A 10,282-nucleotide genomic window follows, 5' to 3' on the forward strand; every position below is an offset into this window, starting at 1 on the left:
ATAATAAATGGGTCGAACGTATAACACCTATAACTACTAATATCACATGGCTCTAATACCATAATGAGAACCGGATCGCTGCAATGATACTACAGGAACCTTCACGCATTATCATAACCTTAATAATAATATTTCAAGTTTATTATGAGCCCATACATAGCCTTAATAATAATAATAATAATAATAATAATAATAATAATAATAATAATAATAATGATGATAATGATGATGATGTCATGATCCAAACTCGGTGGGACTATCATCTAACTCAAATATTTAGTCCAATACATAGCCAAAATTTAGGCAGCTAATTTCTTTGTCGTTAAGAAAACCAAGAAATTCGATAACTAAGCCAAAATATAATGCAGAAATACAGAACTCAACATTCTCCTAAAATCTGAAAGCCAATGTACCAAAATACTAATAAATATCAACAAATAGATTCGATCTAAATAATTGAAACAAGTCTATGTCTGAAACAATAGACTAGAAACTAAATGAAGAACTCATGGCACCCCGGAAATTGTAGCTCACCCTTGAGTTTGAAAACCATCCATATCACAACTGAGGTTTTGAAATAGTCACTGGAATATGCTCTATACTCAACAAAACAAGAGCACGTGTAGTAGCAGTACATAAGAAATAATGATGTACTGGTAAGGTCATCAGTCAATTCAAAATGCAAAATATGAACACATAACCATAACTTAGTAAAGCAAGACAACCACGAACACCTACCATGTAACGTTGCTTCAAGTTCATACCACCTAAGCTTATTCAACAATATTATGGAGTTAAGTCAATACAAGTAAACACGAATAACAAGTCAAGTCAAAATCATGACTACTAACAAGACTCCAAGTCAACAACCATGACTCCAACAATTATATCAACCATGTCTCAATTATACAAGTAAATAGACAACATAAAGTTATGCAAATTACCCAAGGATTCATAAAACGACAACAATGATGAATATTACATAAAGAAACCACTTTTAGCAAGTAAGCACAAAAACTTGGTTCACTTAAGGAACCAATATAACAAGTCAACACTTAAACTCGATGCATTTAAGGAACCAATATAACAAGTAAACACATAATTTTTGATTCATCTCAAGGAACAATCACACTCATCTGTACCTAGTACATACATGCTAAAGGTCTTATGGTTACCTACTAGCCATGACTTGTAAGGAACGAGTTTTTGTCCATATACCAAAATTTAAACATCCAGTGTCTGCCAATCTTATATCAACCAATCCTGTGAAGATATCCAAATATCGGTACATCCCACAAAAATGATAGATAGCACAAATCACAACCATAATGATAACAGAACAATACTTGTAATAACCAACAAGCTTTTCACATAAGTTCATTGGATATGATTAACACATATGATAGTAAAGAATCATGCACTTTCCTTGAAAATGCATTGTAACAAGTAATAGGAAGGAATAGTTATCATTTACACATAAAACAAGTTGGGTTTCAACTACATTAAACCATCACCTAACTCAATCCAAGCCTAAAATTCTCTAATGACTTAAGCTTTCCCCTTTCCTGCACCCTCAGCTTGATTGTCTAGTAATAGGAATATAATATATAATTAACCAAATGACCCACAATATCGAGGATTATAAGCTAATTCTAAGACCAAGGTCAATTTCATAATCATTCCCCTTATTCTAGGGTTTTTCTATCATAATTTCACCTTAATCCTATCAATTTCATGGTTACAATAGTGAATTATAGTCATGCAAGAGTAAATTATCATTTTTTAACCAAAACCCAAAGGGTTTACACCTAATTTACCCCATTATACCAGGAAAATTAGCTAGGTTAAGTTAAATCCTCCCTAAAACCCATAGATAGTTATTCTAAGGCTTAAAAATTGAAAAACTAGTTATTAAAAGCGATTAACTTATCTTTACAAAGAATTTGGTGAAAACTAGGCGAAAAACCCAAAATTGCTTAAGATCTTCCCAAAATGAGCTTAGAAATAATAAACCATTTGAGATAATTTTCTACATAAATCCGCGTAGATCCCACTATAGCAGCCTCGCTATAGGAAAATATGCCAACTATGACGGGATTGACCAATGCTGACTCCCGCTATAGCAAAAATTTTCCCATTATGGCGATATCATCATAGCGGATTGCCATCAGCTATAATAGGTGTGGCAGGTAGAAACTTGGGATTTCTCCCAATTATACCTTTTTAACGAGATGCCCTTTAACTATGACATTTCAGACTAACCCATTTACATCAAATTTGATATGAGAGTTCTACTTATCCAAATACACTTTCACAAAATCCTATGAATTTCTTATCATCTTAGATAACATAAAAAAATGCTACACTTTACTACATTTACCGAATCATTTCTCAGACTGCCCTAGACCATACCTCTCTCAGATTTCATTCAAGACTAGCCTATCCAGTAATTTCTCCAGAAATTTCTAACTCCTAATTTAGGTAAAACTAAACAAACTTTTGCATGTTAGACTTACTTATAAAAATGGGAAGGGTCATTACAACAAATATAAATTTTCCCATCATTCGTCTCCAAATGATCAAACTAGGAAAACGACCTAAGTTCAAACAAGTGCGAGTACTTGTCTTGTATGTCCTTCCCAATTTCCCAAGTAGCTTCCTCAATCAGATGGTGCTTTCATTGGACCTTTACCAATCAATATCCTTTTTTCTCAACTTTCATATGTCCCAATCAAGAATAGCAACTGACTTATCCTAAAAAAATGGTCCTTATCTAGTCGAACTGAATCCCATTTGATAATATAATCTCTATCCATGTGATATCTTTTAAGCATGGATACATGTAACACAAGATGGACCTCCGACAAGTTTGGTTTCTATGATAACCTGTACACTACTGGACCCACATCCTCAAGAATCTCAAATAGACCTATATACCAAGGGCTAAGCTTGTTCTTCTTGCCAAACCTCATGCCTACCTTCATAGAAGATAATTTTAACTAAACTTGTTAACCAACCTTGAATGACATATCCCTTACCATACAGTCTATGTACTCTTTTTGCCTAGGCTGCCAACAAGTTTGTTTGGATAAACCTCATATTTTCCTGAGTTTTCTTTACCAAATTCATGCCCAAAAGCTTCACATCACTAATTTTGGAAATCCTATGGGTGAACTACACCTTCTCCCATAGAGTGCTTCGAATGGAGCTATATCAATAATTGAATGATAGCTATTATTGTATGAAAACGTACACAACAGAAAAAGTGATTGTTGTATGGAAACTTACACAATGGAAAAGAATTATCTCAAACACCACCAAAGTTAATCACACAGGCCCTTAACATGTCCTCAAGCATTTGAATAGACCTCTCTGACTGCCCATTTAAACTAAGAATGGAAAGTAATGCCGAAGTCAAGCTTAGTTTCCAACTCTTCATATATCCTGTCCTAAATCTTTGAGGTGAACTCCATTCCTCTATAAAAAATAATAGAAATTGGCACCCTATGTATCCTTAATATCTCCTTATAAATCTTAGCTAACTTCTTCAAACTCTAACCCACCATGACTGGGATAAAGTGAGCTGACTTAGTCAGCCTATCCACTATGACCCAAATCGAGTCATGATGCCCAAAGATCTTAGGAAGACCCCATAAAGTCCATATCTATCCTTTCCCATTTCCACTGAGGATTCAACATCCTTTAAAGTAAATTCACAGGACTTTGATGCTTGTACTTCACCTACTGACAATTTGGGAATTTAGAAATATACTCCACTATATTCCTCTTTTCTAGAGACCACCAATAAAGTTATGTCAAGTCATGATACATCTTGGTCATACCCAAACGAATAGGGTATCAAGAACTATGAGCTTCTGCAAGCAGACCAAGAATCAAAGCACCTAATTGAGGCATGCACCGCGTCCCCTCACCATTAGCACGCTACACAAATTTTCATCTTCAAACTATTTGGCCCTAATTTGATTAAAGAATGTCGACCTTACCTTAACAATAGCCAAAAATCCATCCCTTTTAGACAAATCAAACTACATGAACTAAGACGGTAAATTTTGAAACTCCCTAGCCAAAGGTTGTCTCGACACTTTCAAATAGGCCAAACTGGCCATACTTATTGCTTTTCAGGTAAATGCATCTCTCACCACATTGGACTTACATGAATGACAATGGATGGTCATATCATAGTATTTTAATAATTCCATTCACCTTTTCCCTCAAATTTAGATCCTTTGTAGTATACATACTGCAAATTATGATGATCTGTAAACACCTCACACTACTATAGAGATAATGTCTCTAAATGTTAAGTGTGAAAACCACCACTGCCAACTCCAAGTCATGAGTTGGGTAATTCTTCTTATGAGGCTTCAATTGACATAAAAAATAGGCGATCACATCGTGTCCTACATCACTTCAACACCCAACAACGAGTAAAGCATCTTAAAGTACAATGAAATCTTTACCTTTAACTGGCAGAGAAAGAATAACATTGTAATCAAGAGTGTCTTGAGCCTTTGAAAGCTCTTCTCACACTTACCTAATCAAAGAAATGGCACCTCTTTCTAAGTCAAGTTTGTCAAGTGCATACCAATATATGAAAAATTCTTGAAAAACTTGCGATAGTAGCTAGAAAGACCCATAAAACTTCTAACCTCAATCATAGAGCTCGACTGAACTCAAATTTTAGCTGCCTTAATCTTCTGGGGGATTTATCATCACCCTTTTTTTGAATCATATGCCTTAATTAGGTTATTGAAGACAACTAAAACTTGTATTTTGAAAACTTAACATATATTCAAAATCCCCAACATAGTATGAAGATTACCAATATGTTCATTCTTTTTTTTCTTGTTTTTTGCTTTTTCAAGTATGGTGTAATTTATTTATTTTCTCTTTTTCTTTTTCTTTTATTTTTCACATTTCTCTTTTTTCATTTTTTTCTTTAACCACACCCAAACCTACTATTTTTTCTCTTATTCAAACTCTTATTAATAAATATTTTAACTATGCACCCCTATGATAGTAATCCTCAACTTAGGCGATTTGCCTGAGTTTTGGTACATAAGGCCCAAGGAATGACCAGGGTTAAAATAGGTTTATTTTAATTGTATGGTAAGGTGACAGGGTTAAAACAAGAAAATAGGTCTATGTAGGCTCAAATTTAGGGATCAAGGGATACTTATTCACACTTGTATGGTCATTTAGTTTAAGTGTGGACTTAATTTAAAATGGGCCAATGATCATGTGCAAGCCAACTATCCTACAATCTAGGCAAGACTAACCCGACAAGTTCTGCATTTAATGCACAAAGGGAACTTGGTAAGTAACTCTCACACACATGGTATAGGGTTATTTTTCCAACTACTACCTATTCAGTTCATGCAATTCTAATCTATGATTATTTTGTCCCTAATCCTAATGCCATAGCAAGATTCACAGTAGTCACACATATATTCACCTCACACAATTCACAAAATCTTTTTGGAGGGGTATTATATTTTTTAAATCATTTAAAAAATAAAATACGTCAACTAATAATGCTCAAGATACAACTTCACTCCAAAGATGATTGCAGTCACCATCAAATGTAGTAACCCAACAAAGGTTAGGATCTAATATCAAAGGAATATGTGGAATCGTGGCTCACAGTTGTTGTAATCAATGGGCAAAATTGGAAAAGTAAATGGGTGGATTTGTGCAGCAATATCGATCAAGAGGAAAATATCAAATTCAGTTGTAATCACTCGTAAGTGAACACTAGAATTGTGTTCCTCCTGGAATCTCAACTCTGTAGGCTTATCATTCTTGTTTGAACTAACCTGATACCTTGCAAGTATAATCTAATAAGTTATGTACCATCTACAATATAACTATTACCATTTAAGTCTCTAGTTATTAGATAACGGCTAACCATCCTACTTAAATAATACCTAGTTGTGTGGATCGACAACTAAATATCAAATTACTATTGTCATTATATTTTCCTAGTCACTACTCCTCTTTTGGAGTAAGTTTCAATAATATAGGTAGGACTCTAACATTTCCAACTGCTAAGATAACTATTAAAGTGAAGATAATACAATGGATGCATGGTTATCGATTCAGAACAACAATAGCACTTCCCCTACTTTGTCAATCTGTTAGGGTTTCCATAACCCCAGCTAAGGGTTTTTAACCGCTCATGCTTGTGAAGTAATAAACAACATTTCTGATTGAAAGCATAAGATGAAATCACAATAATAAGAATTAAAAACCAAAAACCATAATTGAATTAATCAATAGAAATTAATTCAAGAAAATGACAAGACTAAAATTCAAATACTAAGAATCAAAATATGTTTGTAAGTTTCAAGACTACATATATTCTAATAAAAACACATAAGGGGTATTTATAGTACATGAGGAGACCCTAAAATAAAAACCTGAATAAAAAGGAGAAAATAGGTTAGTAGCTACATGTCATGGCTATAGGCGGCCTGGTCTTGGGTGCATGTACCACATGTGGCTGAGGTTGGGTGCATGTAGACATCTACATGTGCCAGAACTAAAATCCTACAACTCTGATCTTAGGATTTTGGACTTCTGGTACTTACCTTAGCCACATGTGGTCAACATATTAACATAGGTAAGTGTTGAAAGTTATTTTTCAACTATTTTACTCTTGAGATCTTCACTTTTTGCACTTTCCTTAGTCTTATACTGACCACATGTGCTACATATGGTCCATATGTGGATGTTGGTAAGTGTGTAGCCTTACAACAGCTGCAACAAAGCTTCAAATCTTTAAATTCCATCACATCTTAGGTCACGAATATCAGGAAAGTGTCATGAATACTAAAAATAAATCCATTCAATATCCATAAACACATTTTCCCTGTTTTTCATGAACTTAGCATCCAAAACCTATTTTCTTGCAAAATATACCCGCAACACATCATGTCTAGCAAATCAACCAAAAAACTATCATATTTTCCTTATTTTAAGAGTCAGAAGCGCTATATTTCAATAGGACATCATCAACTACCCTTAGGCTCCTTGTTTTTCTCTTAATTAAACTTAAACAGAACATAACACATATACAACACAAACACAATATATCTTAAACATGTCAATTCTACTAGGATACTGTAGCCTATGGGAAAAGAAACATAATAGGAAAAACTATCAATTTTAACTGGTATACGCCCACCCCAACTAAAGACAATGCACTATCCCAGTGCCTAATTATAAAGTAAAAATAAGGGAAGAAGTCATACCTGGGTGAACTAGGCACTATATTATGACGACTCAGAAGGTGAAGCCATAGATTGGGACTTGCTATCATAAATAGTGGTCCTAGCGATGATGGGAACACTCTCATTAATAGTGTCACAATTGGTGGTTGGTGCACTCAAAGTGGTCAGGCTCACTTTAATTCTATCTGGTATGCTGCATAAAACAGCCGAACCAGGATCAGGCTATATCTACATAGGGCCCTCATCAATCGCTAAAAATGATATTTCTTGAACTGAGCCTCAAACTTTGGAACCATAGACATGCCCACCATGCATAATTTGGTTTAAAGGTATAACCCTCTCGTCTTTCTCTATATAATTTAGATAGTTGCAGTTCCACTCATATAGGTCCTCCATCTCAAGGTACCCCCACCAGTTAATTATGGGCACTAAGGCAGTCTCAATTTATAAATCTAGAGATAAAGGAGGAAGAGGGGGCATTTTTACTAATGTGTACTCTCACTTTATTATCTTTCCTCATCCTCTTCTATGTTCTCCAAACCTGACTCTACACTGTATCCTATTAAATATACAACATTATTTTACTTTTCATTACCTTCTTTCTTATTTTTACCCTCGAGGTCTGATTAGAATCCTCTTCATCTTTAGATTGGGATATGAGTGTGGGCTAACTAACTGGGGTTATTCATCTGGGGCCTAACCTATGTTGGTGATTAGACTGAATGCAAAAAGTTGGTTCCTCGAGGTAGGCTGATCCTTGGATCCATTAATTAAGCAATTAGATATTCCTCTATGAAGCCACTCAACTCATCATTAGTAGACTCATCCCTAAGTTATCGAGTGGTGGGATGAGCGTACTTCTTATTTCTTTTCTTGGTGGAGTTTTTATTAAGTGCCATTTTACCTGGGAGAATACATTTGTCAGTTAATAGTAGGTAAATAAAAAAAACAAGAAAAATGTAAAGTAGTGACAGTGGTTGGCACCCTATAAGTCAGGCTATGACTCACTTCTAGAAGCAATAAATCATCCTAAAACTTATAGGGTAAAATGACATATAATTACTCAATATTGGTCACCCTATGAGTCCCCGCATGAATCGTAGTATTACTAGAACATAATGTCTCAACTATCTTTTATGTCCAGTTAGTATAAGTCTTAGGGAGTGACAATGAATCATAGTGTGAGTTGTAGGGTTACAAGAGAACTCTCACCCTTTCCCACTCATGTTACCAGTTTCTATGAGTCACTTAATGACTTGTTTGTTCTCCCAACGAGTCATTCGAGGTTCGTAGTGACTTCGACATAAATAGTGAAGAATGGTTCTTTTGCATTCCCATTTCACAAGGGGTACTTTTACTTCCCCGGTAAATTCAAAAAAAAGTTATAATTCATCCCCCACATTAAGGTCTACTCTATTTTATGAATATTTCCAAGTTTCTCAAGAATGACATGATAAGATTTTAACCCTAGGTGAGTAATTAACGTAGATTACAAGGAAATTTTATTTATTAAACATGATTTTTGTATGGTAAACATAAGATTAAAGCCCTTACTTAAGAAACAAAAAGATTCACTAGGATTTCTTAAAATTTTGTCACCTTATTCTTCAGAATTTAACCTTTACTATGTTAGAAATGATCAAACCTCGATTTCAGGGTGTGGGTGGATGATTAAAGGTATATTGAGTGTATTTTATGATGGTTATGGTAATGGAGGGATTTTAAAAAAGGAAAAGGCATTATTTGGAGCCAATCCCTCTTTTTTATTTCACCCTAATTGGGTAAGTTTAGCTTTTAGGGTCTACGATGTTGAGCCTATTGATGACTCATGGTCTTTGTCTATGGCTCTTAGTCTCCTTATGTTTATATTTATAGACTTACCTGGGTCTCTACTCGTGATGCAAAAAGGTGATGAGTCATTGTAAGTGACAATGACTTGCTCTGAGAGTCATTAAGAATCCAGAGACACTCACATGAAGGTTTGCACATGGGATCCTTCTGACGGCTCTGGTGATGAGTCATATGGTGTCCCTAAAACTCGTAGGGTCCCTCGTAAGGATATGCGCACCAAAAAAATTTTTGCTCTCTTCCTGTATTTTTTAGTTTTTCATACTAAACACACAAGTTACCTTATAATGTAATAAATTCAAAACATAGGTTGTCTCCCAGACAGAGGTTGATTTAACATTGTTGCAAGATGTGGTTATGTTGGATACTCAAATCTTACATACAATCCCATGGATTTCTTCTATGTAGTGCTTGATTTAACATCGCGACATAACTCAGTAGACTTGTTTATTTAGACTTCACCAAGGCTTATGCCAACACATACTTCACTTCCTCCACATTTCCCATATAGTGCTTAACACGCTGCCCATTCTCCTAGAATGGGGCTTCTTTATCGAGTACAACTTAATTGGACTATGATGGAACACTCTAACCACTATTAATGGTCTATTCCACTTAGACTTCAACTTGCCAGGAAACATGCGAAGTCCCAAATTATACAACAAGACCGTATTTCTCAATTTTTTTATTATGATACAACTTCATATTCTCCTTGTACAAAGCTAAAATCTTATACGCTCAGATCCAAAATTCATCCAACTCATTTAAATTACTCATCCTCAAATTTTTTGGATCACTCCACTCAAAATTTAACTTTTCCAACATCCATAATGACTTATGCCTAAGTTCGACTGATAGGTGGCATGCATTATCTATCTTCTGTTAAAATACTTAGGGGTTTGTACCACACGGTAAGGGACCGGCATCCTTAAAGTCTAGCACAAGAAATCAAACAATAATGTGCAAGAAACTAATGATAGTTCAGAAAGGGTAAATGAACAAGAATTTTTACGTGGAAAGCCAAAAAGAGAAAAACCATGGCTTGCCCTCACAAGCACTAAAAAAATCTACTATAACCAACCTCTTGATTATAGTCTAGATTTTAGCCTACTCTAGGATTGTTTTTCTTATAACATCTTTACTACAAGCTCATCTTTGTAACTCTATCAAGGACTTACTCT

Source organism: Capsicum annuum, chromosome 3 (assembly GCF_002878395.1).
Source record: "Capsicum annuum cultivar UCD-10X-F1 chromosome 3, UCD10Xv1.1, whole genome shotgun sequence".
Lineage (NCBI taxonomy): Eukaryota > Viridiplantae > Streptophyta > Magnoliopsida > Solanales > Solanaceae > Capsicum > Capsicum annuum.